The sequence below is a fragment of the Moschus berezovskii genome, chromosome 14, assembly GCF_049115385.1.
Source record: "Moschus berezovskii isolate FMDL1 chromosome 14, NW_MosBer_1.0, whole genome shotgun sequence".
Taxonomy (NCBI): Eukaryota; Metazoa; Chordata; class Mammalia; order Artiodactyla; family Moschidae; genus Moschus; species Moschus berezovskii.
Genome location: NC_142473.1, coordinates 13,551,818 through 13,572,251, shown reverse-complemented (window position 1 = coordinate 13,572,251; position 20,434 = coordinate 13,551,818). Strand labels below are relative to the sequence as shown.

General features: G+C 36.4%; 1 long non-coding RNA gene across 1 annotated transcript in view; it reads left to right on the top strand.

Moving 5' to 3' along the window:
* LOC148775540 (uncharacterized) overlaps positions 1–20,434 on the top strand; it is a 728,183-nt gene that overhangs the window by 401,505 nt on the left and 306,244 nt on the right. The window lies entirely within an intron of this gene.

Below are 20,434 nucleotides of genomic sequence, written 5' to 3'. Positions count from 1 at the left end.
GAGTTTGGTAAGTACATAAGTATTGTATTTAATTGCTGAAAACTATAAGAGAAACAGTACTCTCATATAGCCTCTTGTTTCATATCTTTATCAACCAACATCCTAGGGGATGGATTGTATGTTTTTTGACAGCTTGAGTTTGAAGGCAGTACTTAGGTTGTATCAGCAGAAAGTCATGTATAGGAAAAACACCAACCCAACAACAACCCAAATCATTAAATATCAATTACATCTATTTTGAGTAAAAATAAGCATTGTGTAGTTAAATAATATTTAAAATGAATACTTTAAACTGTTTTATAACACATGATTAGAAACATTTGTAATATTCACAAGTGTGCATGAGAGATTATTTCAATTTAATCCATTGTGTGCTGCTGCTGCTGCTGCTAAGTCACTTCAGTTGTGTCCGACTCTGTGTGACCCCATAGACGGCAGCCCACCAGGCTCCCCCGTCCCTGGGATTCTCCAGGCAAGAACACTGGAGTGGGTTGCCATTTCCTTCTCCAATGTGTGAAAGTAAAAAGTGAAAGTGAAGTCGCTCAGTCGTGTCCGACCCTTAGCGACCCCATGGACTACAGCCTACCAGGCTCCTCCATCCATGGGATTTTCTAGGCAACAGTACTGGAGTGGCTTGCCGTTGCCATTGTGTGCTACTTAACTCTAAAATGTATGATATATTTTAAGATAATCAACTCAGGAGGTCAGTCCATTTTGGATATGGAAACGTCTGTTCTTGTTTTCTAATTATTCGTAAAATATTGACAATATCATTCCTAATTTCAAGGCTACTATGGATTTGTCCTTTAATTTGTCAGGTTAATTCAAGTTAATTGATTTGAAATAATGAAAAGTATTTTCCTATATCTATTCTATGCTTTCAGTTTCATCAGGCTTGAAAATTACAGAAGGAAAGTGACTAAATCTAGAGAACAGTTCTATAGGAGACTGTAAATTCAAGAGTCTAACATGCAGTTTACTTTCTGCTAGTCACATTCATGTTCTCGCAGATCACTATAGAAAACTTTACATTTCAGGTGTTTTCATTCATTCCATGAAATGATACCAGTCTTTCATTTTTATTGAAGGTCTTAACTGCACCAGGTATCTTTAAATTAATTTTATGGATTAAAAACAACATCAATTTTTCATCTTTCAAACACTAGAAAATAAGGGGAGAGAAAATAGAAGGAAGTAGATTGAAACTCTCTGACAATGAAACCCCAAACTGTAGAAAAGAGTTAGTTCCCCATGTCCATTGGCATATTCTAATATTCGACAGACTTTTCAGCGAAATTTTGCCATCATAATTCTGCTTGTTACTACAAGAATTATCTGAGAGTATAGAAAATAAAATTAAAATAATAATTTATGTTCTAACTACAGAAGATATGTACACATTTGAAAGGTGTTATTTCCTGTACATCAAGCATTTTGTCTTCAACTCTTAATCTTTGCAGGATTTTAGCAAATCAAACTCTATGTTAATATGCTACTTATCTAATATCAGTGATACCAGAGATAAATTATATGCAGACAACTTAAATGAATTTTGCAGTTTTAGGAACTTTACTTATGAGGCCTGTGACATTTTCAGAGAAAGACAACTGAACACAGCATAGCAGCTGCAGGTAAGATGATTTGGGATCTAATGCTCACTTCCAGATGGATGATGGATATGCAATTTTAAATTTACGGTAGACATATTAGCAGATGGAAATAGAAGAGAGTAAATGCCTATGCCACCTGTGAACAAGTGCATTTTATCAATTACCAGCTGAACTGTGTTAAATTCAAGTCATTCAACAGAACTCTAATTCTTGAGAAGAGACTTTTTGTCAACCTATTAATATATCTAGATTTCATGTTGAGGTTAGGAAACATTTTACTATACAGGGAACCTATGGACACAGGTTTGAGCAGAGCATACTTTACTTAACTCTTGTTATGTCACTCATGCTATTATTCTGTCTGGATAATTGAAAAGAATATTGGTAGAATAGGAGACAGTTGAAACAAATGAGACAGACTGAGTACTCCAAAAAGACATAAGTTAATTAGAGTTGATGCATCTGATGAGAGTGAATTCACAGTGTCACTCTAAATAAAGCCCTTTTTCATGTAGATACCTAGTCTGTCACTACAACTACTAAAAACATTCATTGAAGACACTGACAGTTTCATTTGACACAATCAATTAAATTCCTCCCATAATAAGTGTTAACGTGTATATATATATGGTCTTGAGTTCAGCCTCTGACAAAGAAATGTTTCACTGAATAGCTTACACAATGCTATTTAATAGACATTGGCTCAGTTCCAAGAGAAGGAGCTTCATTCCATTAGAGAAGAGCCGAGTGGCTCTAGGTTTATAGATTTTCAGAATTGGCAGAATTCTTATCCCCTAAAAAAAAAAATTATCCCCAATTCTTAGTAGCAATGTTTGTAAATAAAAGAGTACAACAACTGATAAAAATAGAGTGGGATGTATCGTTATAAAGAAATGAGAAATTTAATTTTTCGTCCTTAATATTCTTGAAAATTGCATAGAAATTTGAAAGAAAGAAAAGTCCTTTTCACATGCTTTAGTTGCATATATGTATTGTGTATGTTAACAGCTTTGCTACTTGTTATGATATTTATAGTGTGGTATCCAGAGTTGGCAACTTAAAAAATGAGGACATGGCATAAAGATAATTATGGCTGCATATTAGGACTTGCTAATAACTGGAATGTCCACAATAGTTTTTTAAGTGTAGTGTATCCAAATCATTGGGAATGTACAATTCCTAATTGTCATGATGGGAGACTGAAGAGTTCTCTCCAAAATTGTTATTCACTAATATAATCTTAATTTGTCCTAAGATGTTTGTTATAAAGATAAGTATTTCGCCACTTGTAAAAATCAGCTATTTAATGTTAACTGTATTTTAGATTTCTGTCTTTTGGAAGATACTATTTTCAAATAATTCCTAGAAACTTTGTTATATAAAGTATACCAAAAAAAACATAGATATGTGAATGAAAATAGAATGACTTAAATAATTTGTTCAGTTCAGTTCAGTTGCTCAGTTGTGTCTGACTCTTTGCAACCACATAGATTGCAGCATGCCAGACCTCAGTGTCCATCACCAACTCCCGGAGTTTACCCAAACTCATGTCCATTGAATTGGTGATGCCATCCAACCATCTCATCCTCTGTCATCCCCTTCTCCTTCTGCCTGCAAACTTTCCCAGCATCAGGGTATTTTCCAGTGACTCAGTTCTTCGCATCAGGTGGCCAAAGTATACGAGTTTCAGCTTCAGCATCATTCCTTCCAATGAACACTCAGGACTGATCTCCTTTAGGATGGACTGGTTGGATCTCCTTGCAATCCAGGGGACTCTCAAGAATCTTCTCCAACACCACAGTTGGACAGCATCCATTCTTCAACGCACAGCTTTCTTAACAGTTCAACTCTCACATCCATACATGACTACTGGAAAAACCATAGCCTTGTCTTAGACAGACCTTTGTTGACAAAGTAATGTCTCTAAATTTTAGTTATTTTATCTTTAATTTATTTATTCTAATTGGAGGCTAATTACTTTACATTATTGCCATTACATAGTTGCCATACATTGACATGAATCTGCCCCGGGTATACATATGTTCCCCATCTTGACCCCCCTCCCACCACCCTCCCCATCCCATCCCTCTGGTTCATCCCAGTACACCAGCCCTGAGCATCCTGTATCATGCATCAAACTTGGACTGGCGATTCATTTCACATATGATAATATACATGTCTCAATGCCATTCTCCCAAATCATCCCACCCTCTCCCTCTCCCACAGAGTCCAAAAGACTGTTCTATACATCTGTGTCTCTTTTGATGCCTCATATACAGGGTTATCATTACCATCTTTCTAAATTCCATATATATGCATTAGTATACTATATTGGTGTTTTTCTTTCTGGCTTACTTCACTCTGTATAATAGGCTCCAGTTTCATCCACCTCGTTAGAACTGATTCAAATGTATTATTTTAATTACTGAATAATACTCCATTGTATAAATGTACCACAGCTTTCTTATCCATTCATCTGCAGATGGACATCTAGGTTGCTTCCATGTCCTGGCTATTATAAACAATGCTGCGATGAACATTGGAGTACATGTGTCTCTGTCAATTCTGGTTTCCTCGGTGTGTATGCCCAGGAGTGCAATTGCTGGGTCGTATGGCAGTTCTATTTCCAGTTTCTTGAGGAATATCCACACTGTTCTCCATAGTGGTTGTACTAGTTTGCATTCCCGTCAACAGTGTAAGAGCGTTCCCTTTTCTCCACACCCTCTCAGCATTTATTGCTTGTAGACTTTTGGATAGCAGCCATTCTGACTGGCATGAAATGGTACCTCATTGTGGTTTTGATTTTCATTTCTCTGATTATGAGTGATGTTGAGCATCTTTTCATGTGTTTGTTAGCCATCTGTATGTCTTCTTTGGAGAAATGTCTGTTTAGTTCTTTAGCCCATTTTTTGATTGGGTCATTTATTTTTCTGGAATTTAGCTGCAGGTGTTGCTTGTATAGTTTTGAGATTAATCCTTTGTCAGTTGCTTCATTTGCCATTATTTTCTCCCATTCTGAAGGTTGTGTTTTCACCTTGCTTATAGTTTCCTTTGATTTACAGAAGCTTTTAATTTTAATTAGGTCCCATTTGTTTATTTTTGCTTTTATTTCCAATATTCTGGGAGGTGGGTCATGGAGGATCCTGCTGTGATTTATGTCAGAGAGTGTTTTGCCTATATTCTCCTCTAGGAGTTTTATAGTTTCTGGTCTTACATTTAGCTCTCTAATCCATTTTGAGTTTATTTTTGTGTATGGTGTTAGGGAGTGTTCTCGTTTCATTCTTTTACAAGTGGCTGACCAGTTTTCCCAGCACCACTTGTTAAAGAGACTGTGTTTTCTCCATTGAATATTCTTGCCTCCCTTGTCAAAGATAAGGTGTCCATAGGTGCATGGATTTATCTCTGGGCTTTCTATTTTGTTCCATTGATCTACATTTCTGTCTTTATGCCAGTACCATACTGTCTTGATGACTGTGGCTTTGTAGTAGAGCCTGAAGTCCGGCAGGTTGATTCTCCCAGTTCCATTCTTCTTTCTCTAGATTGCTTTGGCTATTCAAGTTTTTTTGTATTTCCATACAAATTGTGAAATTATTTGTTCTAGCTGTGTAAAAAACACCGTTGGTAGCTTGATAGGGATTGCATTGAACTTATAAATTACTTTGGGTAATATATTCATTTTCACAATATTTATTCTTCCAACCCATGAACATGGTATATTTCTCCATCTATTAGTGTCCTCTCTGATTTCTTTCACCATTGTTTTATAGTTTTCTATATATAGGTCTTTTGTTTCTTTAGGTAGATATATTCCTAAATATTTTATTATTTTCGTTGCAATGGTGAATGGAATTGTTTCCTTAATTTCTCTTTCTATTTTCTCATTATTAGTGTATAGGAATGCAAGGGATTTCTGTGTGTTGATTTCATATCTTGCAACTTTACTATATTCATTGATTAGCTCTAGTAATTTTCTGGTAGAGTCTTTATGGTTTTCTGTGTAGACGATCATGTCATCTGCAAACAGTGAGAGTTTTACTTCTTCTTTTCCAACTTGGGTTCCTTGTATGTCTTTTTCTGCTCTGATTGCTGTGGCCAAAACTTCCAGAACTATGTTGAATAGTAGTGGTGAGAGTGGGCACCCTTGTCTTGTTCCTGACTTTAGGGAAAACGCTTTCAATTTTTCACCATTGAAGATAATGTTTGCTGTGGGTTTTTCATATATAGCTTTTATTATGTTGAGGAATATTCCTTTTATTCCCACCTTCTCTACTTTTTAATATGCTGTCTAGCTTGGTCATAACTTTCCTTCCATGCAGTAAGTGTCAAATATTATATAATTGGAAGTTGTATGAATTTCCTAGCATTTATCTAAGCATTGATCTGTCTGCCAGTTGTAGAGATGAGGGGGTGGTTTAAGTTCACTACCAAGGGGGTGATCTTCAGTATCAGTTTGTTCATAGAAGATATGCTGGTGAACTAATCTTTTTCCAGTTGGAGTACCTAAGGATACAAAGAAAACTATATTAGCCTAAATCTAGAGGGGAAATAACAGTAATCTGTTGTGTACTGATATGGAGTGCCTAGGTTTATATTACATATACTTTTGCTAGCATGATAGTAGGCATTTGCAAACTATAAACATTCAAACACTTCAGGTGATATGAATGTATACAAAAATGTCATACCTGATACTTGAAAGACAAATAGTAATGTTTATTGAATATACTATTGTTGAAAGAATTTACAACAACAGGAAATGTTGACATTTTGACTATGCCATGTTCTTCTATATCTTTATATAGATACCAGGGAAAACTGAGTATGGAAAATAAAAACCAAAATGATTTTCCTGGAGTAGTTTTCAAATATAAGAAAGTTTATGTTTAATCCTGCTTATATACAAGCAATGGAACCCTCGAATGCTTAGTTAATTGAATGTCTCAAATCTATCCTACAAAATATATTAGGGTCTCCATCTCTACCATGGAGGAGGAAATGGCAACCTACTCCAGTATTCTTGCCTGGAGAATCCCGGGGACAGAGGACCCTGGTAGTATGCCGTCTATGGGGTCACATAGAGTCGGACACGACTGAAGTGACTTAGCAGCAGCAGCTTGCTGCTATCTCTCCTAGTAGATGTATGAAATTGTTATTCTTTCTGTACTAAGCTTAGTTTACATAGTAAATCCCAGACAGAAAAATTATTAATAAGATATAGATCCTTTTCCCTAAAAACTGTCATCTTTATTGAATGAACTGATGTAATTTTGACAGATGGAAAGACTACAGGCTTTGGAATAATAAACAACAAGGATTGAATTTCTGCTGTAAACTTACCAACTGTGGAAACTTAGCCTTAATTGTTATGTACTTTGTTTCCATCATCTTTAAAAAGTGGATATCTCATTTTACAAGAGTATGAGAAGTTGAAATTAAACAAGGCTATAATCTGTTTATCTATCCACCTACTTATCTATTCATCTGTCATCTATCCATACACACATTTGGACTTTGATATCTGGAAGGTGTTTTTTATTATTGCTATTGTGATAGAATGTGTAGCATATTATTTTACCACTGAGTAGAACAAAATTTCACTTGAGAGTCTGGTGAGATTTTAAAAAGTAAGTATGGAAGGAAGTTTCAGTTTTGTTTTCTCCTCCCCATCAGTTCCTGTCTTGTTGTAGCAAATATTTGGAATGGTGGACCACTTGTAACTCAGACAGCATTTTATGAAGAAGACATGACGCAGTATTTGTAATGACAAACTAGTTACAACTCAGATAGAGCTCAGTTTCAGTTCAAGTGGGAAGCAGGCAGCACACTCCTGAGATGCCATGGCAGGCCAAGTCATGAAGAAGCACACCGATAGCTCTTGGCTTCCCTTGTTACACTTTCTGTAAGCTCCCCCTGGTGTCTGACTGGATAAGCCCAATGCAGATAGAGCTTGGTATCCGTGTTATCCTTATTGGTTATATCCAGGGCCAATCAGGGATGGGGGTGTGTCCCCACGCCCGTCTTCAACCTCCTCTTCCAAAGGCGTTTTTAAAAATTTTACCTGTTGCATGGTTCCACCATCTTGAACTCCTTTGTCCATTCTAATGACCTGATAGAAAGAAAGAAAGGAAAGAAGAGAGAGGAGGAAGAGGGATAGGAAGTAGAGAAGGTAGGAAAGGTGTAGAGAGGAATGGAGGAAAGAAAGAAGAAAAGCAAAAAAAGGCAGGAAGAAACAAAAGGAAGAGTAAGGAAAGAAAGGATGAAGCAACGTAAAGAAAGAAAACGAGATGTATGGAGGGAAGAAGAAGGCAAAGAGCAGGAAAAAAAAGAATAGCTATGACTCTTTCATGGCATTAATAATATTTAAATCCTGGGTCTGTTTTGGGATATGAAATAAACACAGAAAAGTGACTCACCTGTCATAAGTTTTTAGAAGATGTAATATAAAAAACCTGGATGTTCATTGGAGGGACTCATGCTAAAGCTGAAACTGCAATACTTTGGCCACCTCATGCGACGAGTTGACTCACTGGAAAAGACTGTGATGCTGGGAAAGATTGGGGGCGGGACGAGAAGGGGACGACGGAGAATGAGATGGCTGGATGGCATCACTGACTCTGTGGACATGAGTTTGAGTGTACTCCGGGAGTTGCTGATAGACAGGGAGGCCTGGCGTGCTGTGATTCATGGGGTCGCGGAGAGTCGGACAGGACTGAGCAACTGAACTGAACTGAACTGAACTGAATATAAAAAAATGCTCCTGATCTTAATAGAAACAATGATTACATAATACTCTGCCTTATTTTTGCCAGCACATAGCAATATTTCCTCATTCTCTCTAGTACATTAGAGAGCCTGGAGACGTAATAACTGCACTTCTCAGAAGACCTGCCAGCGAGACTCAGGGAAAGAGTTCACTCAACAGGAGACATAAGATATAGAACTTCGAAGTAGAAGTTTTACATGATCTTTCCAGTTCTAGTGACCCCTGATGCTTTTCTTAATGTTTTATGTCTCAGTGTTGGAAGAAATGATCATTAATGACAGCTATATATAATTTTTGCAATTTCTCTTTGAAAGCTAGTGGTTAACTGAAGGTTTAGCAGTCATCTTTCTGAGATTCATTGTTCCAGTCCTTTTTTTTTTTAATTAGAGGCTAATTACTTTACATTATTGTATTGGTTTTGCCATACATTGACATGAATCTGCCCTGGATGTACATGTGCTCCCCATCTTGAACCCCCCTCCCACCTCCCTCCCCATCCCATTCCTCTGGTTCATCCCAGTGCACCAGCTCCGAGCATCCTGTATCATGCATCGAATGTCTCCAGCCCTTTTGACAGTTTACTTTGTTGTTGTTCAGTCGCCAAGTCATGTCTGACTCTCTGCGACACCATGGACTGCAGAATACCAGGCTTCCTTGTCCTTCATTATCTACTGGAGTTTGCTCAAACTCATGTCCATTGAGTCAGTGATGCCATCCAACCATCGTATCCTCTGTCACCCCTTTCTCCTCCTGCCTTCAATCTTTCCCAGCATCAGAGTCTTCTCCAGTGGGTTGACTCTTTGAATCAGGTGGCCAAAGTATTGGAGTTTCAGCTTTAGCATCAGTCCTTCCAATGAACACCTAGGATTTCTATCCTTTAGAATGGACTGGTTGGATCTCCTTGCAGTCCAAGGGACTCTCAAGAGTCTTCTCCAGCACCACAGTTCAAAAGCATCAAAACTTCGGCGATCAGCTTTCTTCACAGTCCAACTCTCACATCCATACATGAACACGGGAAAAACCGTAGCCTTGACTAGACGGACCTTGCTTGGTAAAGTAATGTCTCTGCTTTTTAATATGCTATCTAGGTTGGTCATAATTTTCCTTCCAAGGAGTAAGCGTCTTTTAATTTCATGGCTGCAATCAGCATCTGCAGTGATTTTGGAGCCCCAAAAAATAAAGTCTGACACTGTTTCCACTGTTTCTCCATCTATTTCCCATGAAGTGATGGGACCAGATGCCATGATCTTAGTGTTCTGAATGTTGAGCTTCAAGCCAAAATTTCCACTCTCCTCTTTCACTTTCATCAAGAGGCTTTTTAGTTCTTCTTCACTTTCTGCCATAAGGGTGGTGTCATCTGCATATCTGAGGTTATTGATATTTCTCCCAGCAATCTTGATTCCAGCGTGTGCTTCTTCCAGCCCAGCGTTCCTCATGATGTACTCTGCATATAAGTTAAATAAGCAGGGTGACAATATACAGCCTTGACGTACTGCTTTTCCTATTTGGAACCAGTCTGTTGTTCCATGTACAGTTCTGACTGTTGCATCCTGACCTGCATACAGGTTTCTCAAGAGGCAGGTCAGGTGGTCTGGTATTCCTGTCTCTTTCAGAATTTTCCACAACTTATTGTGATCCACACAGTCAAAGGCTTTGGCATATTCAATAAGGAAGAAATGGATATTTTTCTGGAACTCTTTGCTTTTTCAATGATCCATCGGATGTTGGCAGTTTGATCTCTTGTTCCTCTGCCTTTTCTAAAATCGTCTTGAACATCTGGAAGTTCACAGTTCAGGTATTGCTGAAGCCTGGCTTGGAGAATTTTGTGCATTACTTTACTAGCGTATGAGATGAGTGCAATTGTGTGGTAGTTTGAGCATTTTTTGGCTTTACACTTCTTTGGGATTGAAATGGAACCTGACCTTTTCCAGTCCTGTGGCCACTGCTGAGTTTTCCAAATTTTCTGGCATATTGAGTGCAGCACATTCATAGCATCATCTTCCAGGATTTGAAATAGCTCAACTGGAATTCCATCACCTCCCCTAGCTTTGTTTATAGTGATGCTTCCTAATGTCCACTTGACTTCACATTCCAGAATGTCTGGCACTAGGTGAGTGATCACACCATTGTGATTATCTGGGTCGTGAAGATCTTTTTTGTATAGTTCTTCTGTGTATTCTTGCCACCTCTTCTTAATATCTTCTGCTTCTCTTAGGTCCCTACCATTTCTGTCCTTTATTGAGACCATCTTTGCATGAAATATTCCCTTGGTATCTCTAATTTTCTTGAAGAGATCTCTAGTCTTTCCCATTCTATTGTTTTCCTCTATTTCTTTGCATTGATCGCTGAGGAAGGCTTTCTTATCTCTCCTTGCTATTCTTTGGAACTCTGAATTCAAATGGGTATATCTTTCCTTTTCTCCTTTGCTTTTCACGTCTCTTCTTTTCACAGCTATTTGTTAGGCCTCCTTAAACAGCCATTTTGCTTTTTTGCATTTCTTTTTTTTGTGGATGGTCTTGATTCCTGTCTCCTGTACAGTGTCATGAACCTCCATCCATAATTCATCAGGCACTCTATCTATCAGATCTAGTCCCTTATATCTATTTCTCACTTCCACTGTATAGTCATAAGTTATCTGATTTAGGTCATAGCTGAATGGTGTAGTGGCTTTCTCCACTTTTCAGTTTCAGTCTGAATTTGGCAACAAGGAGTTCATGATCTGAGCCACAGTCTTCTCCCAGTCTTGTTTTTGCTGACTGTATAGAGCTTCTCCATCTTTGGCGCAAAGAATATAATCAGTCTGATTTCGGTGTCAACCATCTATTGATGTCCATGAGTAGGGTCTTCTCTTGTGTTGTTGGAAGAGGGTGTTTGCTATGACCAGTGCATTCTCTTGGCAGAACTCTGTTAGCCTTTGCCCTGCTCTATTCTGTATTCCAAGGCCAATTTTGTATGTTACTCCAGGTGTTTCTTGACTTCCTACCTTTTCATTCCAGTCCCCTATACTGAAAAGGACATCTTTTTTGGGTTTTAGTTCTAGAAGGTCTTGTTGGTCTTCATAGAACTGTTCAATTTCTTCTGCGTTACTGGTCAGGGCATAGACTTGGATTACCATGATATTTAATATTTTGCCTTGGAAACGAAGAGAGATCATTCTGTCATTTTTGAGATTGCATCTATTTACTGCATTTCAGACTCTTTTATTGACTATGAGGGCTACTCCATTTCTTTTAAGGGATTCCTGTCCTCAGTAGTAGATATAATGGTCATCTGAGTTAAATTCACCCATTCCAGTCCATCCTAGTTCTCTGACTCCTAGAATGTTGATGTTCACTCTTGCCATCTCCTGTTTGACCAGTTCTAATTTGCCTTGATTCATGGACCTGACATTCCAGGTTCCTATGCAATATCGCTCTTTATAGAATCAAACCTTGCTTCTATCACCAGTCCCATTCACAACTGGGTGTTGTTTTTGCTTTGGCTGCATCCCTTCATTCTTTCTGGAGTTATTTCTCTACTGATCTGTAGCATATTGGGCACCTACCAACCTGGCGAGTTCATCTTTCAGTGTTCTATCTTTTTGCCTTTTCATGCTGTTCATGGAGTTCTCAAGGCAAGAGTAGTGAAGTGGTTTGTCATTCCCTTCTCCAGTGGACCACATTCTGTCAGACCTCTCCACCATGACCCGTCCGTCTTAGGTGGCCCCACACAGCACAGTTTAGTTTCATTGAGTTAGACAAGGCTGTGGTCCGTGTGATCAGATTGGCTAGTTGTCTGTGATTGTGGTTTCCATCTGTTTGCCCTCTGATGCCCTCTCTCAGTGCCTACTGTCAGTTAGGTATATCTTTCCTTTGCCTTTAGATTATCTTCTTTTCTCAGCTATTTTGTAAGACCTCTTCAGACCACCATTTTGCCTTTTTCCATTTGTTTTTCTTGGTGATGATCTTGATCACTGCCTCCTCTACAATGCCATGAACCTCTGTCCTAGTTCTTCAGGCACTCTTTCTGTGACGTCTAATCCCTTGAATCTATTTTTTCACTTCCACTCTATAATCATAGGGGATTTGATTTAGGTCATACCTGAAAGGACTAGTGATTTTATCTAATGTCTTCAAGTCTGATTGTTAATTTCTACTGTTAAGCAAAGTAAATCAGCTATATATATAAAACCCCTTTTATGAATTTTATTTTCATTTAGGTCACTCCAAAGCTGAGCAGTGTTATCTGAGCTATATAGTAGGGTCTTATTGTTTATCTATTTTATACACATTATCAATAGTGTATAAAATCCCAAATCCCAATTCATCCTTCCCCCTAGGTGTCCATACATTTTTTCTCTATGGCTGTTGTCTGTATTTCTTTGTGGCAGGTAAGATTATCTATACCATTTTTCTAGATTCCATGTATATGTGTTAATATACAATATTAGTTTTTCTCTTTCTGAGTTACTTCACTCTACAATAGTCTCTAGTTCCATCCATGTCTCTACAAATGACAATTTCATTCCTTTTTATGACTGAGTAATATTCCAATGTATGTATGTATCACAACTTCTTTATCTATTCCTCTGTATTTTTAATAATTTGTTTATTTTTGGTTGTGCTCGGTCTTCATTGCTGTGAGCAGATTTTCTGTAGTTGCAGTGAGCGGGGCTTGCTCTTCACTGCAGTGCTCAGCTTCTTATTGTAGTCATTACTCTTGTTGCAGAGCATGGACTCTGCAAGTGGGCAAGTGGGCTTCAGTAGTTGCAGTCCAGGCTTAGTAGTTTTGGCATATGAGTGTAATTGTTCCATGGCATGTGAAATCTTCCCAGACCAAGTATCATACCCATGCCCCCTGCATTAGCAGGTAGATTCTTAACCAGTGGACCATCACGTAAGTCATACCCATTCCTCTTCTGATGACCATTTAGGTTGCTTTCGTTTCCTGGTTATTGTAAATAATGTTGCCATAAACATTGGAATGCCTGTATCTTTTCAAAGTATGGTTTTCTCTGGATCTATGCCCAGGAGTGACTGCTGGGTTTTTATTTTTAGATTTTTTAAATGTATTTATTTTTTAATTAGAAGATAATTGCTTTACAATATTTTGTTGGTTCCTGCCATATATCGACATGAATCAGACATCTGCTCACATATGTCCCCTCTCTCTTAGTCTTGGCTAAAGGTATCAATATTTTGTTTTATAATGATTCTGTCCTTCAGTTTCTGGAAGAGGGCATGGCAACCCCCTCCAGTATTCTACTTGGAGAATCCCTATGGACAGAGGAGCCTGGTAGGCTACAGTCCATGGGGTTGCAAAGAGTCGGAAACGACTGAGGAACTAAGCACAGCACAGCGCATCCTTCAATTTATTGGAGGAATACGTCTGCACTACAAATAAACTCAACAAACATGAACTAAATTATTGTATCTGTACATCAAACACTAGAAAATTTAGTCTGAAATATCAAATTGCCTATTAGATACAAAATAATCAAAATAAGCTCTCTAAAATAATGTTTCAGTTTTTGTAATGTGCCCATACCTTGACTGAAAAGAACCTGTAATTATATGGTGTGGTCAGAATTTCCTGAATGGCATGGCCTCACACATTCATGGATAGAAACTATTGTGGAATGTTTTAGCTAATATGTATTTTATAATTTACCTTATATTTCCACTTCTGTGGCCTTTGTTGTGAAAGAAAGGCTGTTTTTCCTATTTATGTCACAATTTTTATTCATGTCTATAAACTTAATAACTAGAAGTAAAAACTAAACTGTTTAGATAAACACTGGGCAAAAATGAAGAAAATGACAGTGACTTAGTAAGAGGGAAACATTTTTAAAGGTACCGATTTTTATAAGAATTAATGAATTCTTAAGTAAAATTAAAATGATTGTATTTTATGTATTTTAAATTTAGGTGGAATTGGAACGTATTTTAACTTAGTCTTTAAGGAGAATAATTTTTAGGTGATATAAGGATACTTACAGAGCATTTTGGAGTTTGAAGGAAAGTAATAGTGTAAGTTTTTGATAGTTTTTCTCTGTAATTTGCTTTGAAAAGGGAATGCACGTTCATTTTTCCCCTAATATTTAGCTACATGAGGAATGGTGATAAGCATAATCTTAGAAGAGACTTTGGGAATGTATATTATACACATAGAATATAAATTAGTTTGCAAATATTATAGTAAAAATAGTAAGTCACAGAGTTTTTCAGAAATATCTATTTTTCTTTGCTTGAGTCATTTCAGAGAATAAAAATGGTGCGTGAGAAATATTTTAAGAATATCTGAAGTGTAATATAAATAATTATTTCTGTGTTCTATATAAAGTAAAATTAAAGAAAAATAAAACTGCTTAATTTTGGTTTCTTTATTATTTCAATTGTTACTGTCATATTAAGATTAGAATAATTGTTAAACTATAGTATTCATATTTAAGTATTATGTTCCTTATCATATGCTTTAGTTTAAATCAAATCCATGAGTGTATGTTCCTGTGAAAATGATGTAATATAGGAAATGTTTTTGTATTCTTTTTGGAATAGTCACTTCAACTTGCATTAGTGTAATAAATCAGTGTAATTTTGCAGTGTTGTTAACACAAAGCATCTTCAAAGATGTAACACAAAATATATCCTACTATATTACCTGTAAATTATTTTTAGTCATTTGAAAATGTTTGACCCAGTTATTCTAAAATTTATGTTTCCCTTGAGCTATATTTTGTATTTTTTTTTCTAAATTACTTGCACTGAATTGCCCTTTGGCATATATTTTTGATTTGTATTGAGGGACATAAAAGTCAGTCATACTCAAATTATAGGAATGAGTTAGGCATGTTATCTACCATGTCTGACAGTATTATCTTATGGGGTTGGGCTAGAGTAGAGGTGGGGGATATCTCGCTTTTCTTATTACCAAGAACAGTTGTATCTTCTGAATAACTAACTTTATTATTTTAAATTTAATTATATTGCTATTTTTATTGTTGGATGAATATGGGAGAGATTGTTTATTTTAACCTCATGGATTCTGAAGGTAATGTCACTTAAGGTATTCCCTTCTGTTTGATTGCTACAGGATTTCTTTCAAATGACAGCCATACTGTAGCCAATGAACTGTGATGGATTTTATGATATCCTCCATTTTGTTTTCTTATTATTTTCTTTTCATTTTATATGAATGTATTTATTTTGTTTACCTATTTATTTGTTTATATTTTTTGTAAATTGTATGAGCTTTTGTTATGAGATATATAAGTAATCTGTGAAAATTAATATAGCATCTCTTTCTCAATTTTCTAAAATTTTATTAATGTTTTATCAATTTTCAATATTTCAGTTTTTCACAGACATATATGATATTCTGTTATGAATGATCTAAAAATACATTCATGTATAAAATCTGAATAAAAAAAATCTCTAATCTTTTGAAATTGACTTTCCATTATGGAAAGAGAAACATTGAACAGTGTATAAATAAAAATGTACACTATACTGAAGTGATGCATCTTTTGGAAAAAATGAATCAGAGTTAAAAGGTTTAGAGGATGTTGGGTTAGGGTGTTTTTGTCTTTTTTGTTTTTGGGAGACTATGAAAGTGTGTCCTGCTGAGGAGACCTTTGCTGTAGGACATGAAGGGAGTAAGGGTGGTGACCGTGTGGCTCTTCTGTGTCAGAGGAACGACAGACACAAATAACCTGTTGTGTTCTGGGCAATCAGACTGCTGGAGAAGAAAGAAAAAGGGGAGAGCAGGAAAAACAAAACCAACGAACTGATGTGATCAAAAAACAAAAAATTGAGTTATTATGAGAAATTTAACTATTAACTTTTACATTCATTGAGATGGGAATCAAATGCTGGATGGTTTTGAAGTGAGGAAAATCATGATTTAATTTACATTTTAATCATTTATTGATGGATTAGATGCAACATGAAAGGACAGGAAAAGTGTAAAGAATGCTCTCCGTGTTTTGTGCCCAGATAACTGGAAGGTGGAAGTTGCCTGGGCACCTGGAAAGATGGAGTGTCTACTTACTGAGATTGAGAAGATGGCAGGTGTTGGGTGGGGATAGTGAGGAGGTCATTTTTCAGACAAGCGTGGAATGCCTATGTGACATTCTAATGAAGATATACAGTAGGAAGTTGGACACATGTATTTGGGATTTAAGAAAGCTGAGTTAGCTGTAGATATAAAATTGGGAGTTTGTGCTGGTGTTTCATGCCAATAATCAAGAAGAATTTAGAGAAAGGAATAAGCATATGAACTAAAACGTATGTTACAGAGATGAGTAAAACTGACCAAAGAGCCTGAGAAAGAGAAGTTACAGAGATTGATGGAAAAACTGAAGAGCACTGATCCAGATCTTTGTAAAGACAGCTTATAAGAAAGACAAAGTGAATACCCATGACGATAGCTGCTACAGGTCTCCTCAGATGAGAACTTAGTATCTATCACCTTTCTATTTATTTCCGTTTCACTGTTTCTTTGCTAAGAACTTTTACAGTGCAGTGGTAGTTGTGATAGGAAGGGACATCTGGTTAGAGTATGTTTGTGAGGAAAAAGCAGAGGATAAATACAGAGATTTTTTTTTTTCTACAGCAATGATTATTAATATTAATACTATTAGGTATAATTTTATGAAACTAAATGATTAAATTAAATAGTTAATTGTGAAAGCTATGATACCCTGATTACAAAAATCTACATTAAACTTTTCTGCTTACTTCAGCTTCTCCTCTAAGTCTCCCTCTCTCCCCATTTGACCTGCCTGGTTCAACAATAATTCATTCAAAATATATAACTGTTTTAGTTATTGAAATAATTTATGTATTAAAAAACATGCAAAAGGAAGCTTATTATCATATTTGCATGTTAAATATTATACCTTTTATAAATTAAAATATCCAACAATAGATGAAGTAGAAATTCAATGTTGTAACAGGAGCACAGGCTTCTGCATGAAATGCTTCTTACTATAATAAATATGTATAACTAACATTTAATTCCCAGAATCCCAGAATTTTTATTTAAATGCAATGATTAAAATATTGAATACTGATTTGGTAATAAATAGTCATTTCAAAATAAAATACAATGTTCCCCAAATGAAACAGCTAGAATTTACTTTCAGATGAAATGCACACAAATCCGAATTAATACTTAAATTTAGTCTCATTTGATATTGTTTCTATATTACAGTTTTATAGCTTGAGTTCTTGGTGATTTGGGGCAATCTGGAAGTTTGAAATGATATGACATTTGCCATCAGAAATCATGAGTGTTAACTGTTAACTCTGGTACTTCAAAATGGTATGATAGGAAGCAACCCCATAGTCTCAATTCCACACTAATAAAATTGGAATAATCAGAATATGTATCTACCATACTGGATAACCATGGGGTTTAGTGGGTTTTGTGCTCTTTAAGAAAGGAGAAGTATTTTATCTACAAACAGTGAAAACTGAGGGTAGAAAAAAGGAAAAACAAAAATTTTAGATTTAGCCTCACAAGAACATTTTGTCATGGACATTAATCTGTCTGTTGAATCACTGAGGAGACAACATTTCAGACCTTGAGTCCAGTCTCTGACATCTGGAATTCAATAAAAATTGAATCAATCACATGATTGAAGAAAATTCCTGTGAAAGGATAAAGAAATTCCTGATGCGTTTAGCATCCAAATAGAAATAACTACAATAAGAGAGATTGCAATGATAAATCATACAAATAATGGATAATTTATTCTTTGATTCAAGGGCACCTCACCGTGCTTTAACAAATAGGCTACCTAACCTATGTTGAAATAAACCAGTGATAATAATTATTTGTTATGCTGATTTTTTCCATATTTAGAAAATATTTATTAGTGTTAGGAAAGGCATTGAAAAATAATGTTAAATAACAGAAGAACATCTTCTACTTATTGTTGATAAATAAAACTTTACAGGATTTAAAAATACTTGAAAAAGTACTACCTGCTGCTGCTGCTGCTAAGTCGCTTCAGTCGTGTCCGGCTCTGTGCGACCCCATAGATGCCAGCCCACGGGGCTCCGCCATCCCTGGGATTCTCCAGGCAAGAACACTGGAGTGGGCTTCCATTTCCTTCTCCAATGCGTGAAAGTGAAAAGTGAAAAACGGCTACTAGAAATGATCATGGGAAATTGCGTCCCAAATGGAGGCTGCTTTGGCGTCACTCTCCTCCGGCCTGGTCAGAGTCCATCTGGTTGAGAGGCATTAACAACCTGGAAAGCAAAGAAAAGAATGGTGATACATAGGCTGGAGAAAAAGAGACTTAGAGACAGTTTGCGTTTTCTTTGCTGTTTAAAAGGAATAACTTAAGTCTATTCTCTATGTCTGTTTCTCCATTGCTGCCCTATGGACATGAGAAGAGGGAGGAGAGGGTGAAATGTATGGAAAGAGTACCATGGAAACGTATATTACCATACGTAAAATAGATAGCCAATGGGAATTTGCAGTGTGGCTCAGGAAATTCAAAAGGGTCTCTGTATCAACCTAGGGGATGGGGTGGGGAGGGAGATGGGAGGAAGCTTCACAAGGGAGGGAATATATGTATACCTATGGCTGATTCATGTTGAGGTTTGACAGAAAAGAGCAAAATTCTGTAAAGGAATTATCTGTCAATTTAAAAAAAAAAAAAAGGAATAGCGTGTGAAAAAGGTGAAAGAAGCTAGTACAGATAGCACAGAGGCTAATACAAACATTCTTCCTTCCAAAAAACAGGACGCTAACAATTTAAAAAAAAAAGATTTCTGATGAAAAACTTCTGACATTTTAATATCTTATGTCACCAAATGCTTCATTAAGAAATATCCTACACTTGGAAAACGATATGATATCCAAGATCACTTCCAACATTATAAAAATACTTGATTTTGTGAGTTAAAGAAGATTCAAATGCCTATATTATCATATGTGAAACGAATCACCAGTCTAGGTTCGATACATGATAGAAGATGCTCGGGGCTGGTGCACTGGGATGACCCAGAGGGAAGATATGGGGAGGGAGGTAGAAGGAGGTTCAGGATGGGGAACACATGTACACCCAGGGAGGATTCATGTCAATGTATGGCAAAACCAACAAAATATTGTAAAGTAATTAGCCTCCAATTAAAATAAATAAATTAACCCCCCCCCACAAAAAGAAATAAAGACTGGCTAAAAACTAAAATAAATAAATAAAAATAAAATAAAATTTAGTGAGATGCTTTCCACAGAGCTTTAATATAATCCGAAAACTGTATTATTATTCCTATCTCTGTCTTTTTATTTTCCTTCCTTCCTTCCCTCCATCCATACATCTGTTTATTATTATGATTTCTAACTCTGTATAATTAAAACTGTACACAGGACAAAAAGCTTATGTAGATTATCTAATTATCTAATAGTCTTCAAATGGAAAAAGCCATAATGGTTAATCATTCATCAAAAAAAAAAAAAAAGGTCACATTTTGGCTTATAAGAGCAACACAAAAATTTGTTTCATATAAACAAATTTCTTTTATAGAGATAATCCCTGATAAATTTATTTGGCAGACTTTTCAAAGATAACTCTTTTGTAATTAATTAAAAAAAGTACTTAAGTGTGTTCAGAGCACTCATCCCCTCACCTTCAATGAGCATAAGTAAGCTTGCAGTGGAGCACAGGAAAGCTTTGCAGTCTCATGCTTTCTAAGAACTTTTTCAAGTAAGACTTTCTCCAATAATAATTCTATGTGTGCTCATGGCTTCAGTCGTGTCTGACTCTTTGAGATCTTATGGACTGTAGCCTGCCAGGTCCATGGGATTCTCCAGGCAAGAATACTGGATTGGGTGGCTCTGCCCTTCTGCAGGGAATCTTTCCCCACCCAGGGACTGAACCAACATCTCCTGTGTCTCCTGCATTACAGGCAGTTTCTTTACCATCTGAGCCACTGGAGAAACCCAATAACTCTATAACTTGTTAAATTTTATAAGGGAAGTGTATAAAAACCTTTAAAAAATGTGTTTTGAAGAGAAAAAGAAAAGGTGGGGGGACTTTCACTTTTTCCACCAGGTCCTTGGTTAACCA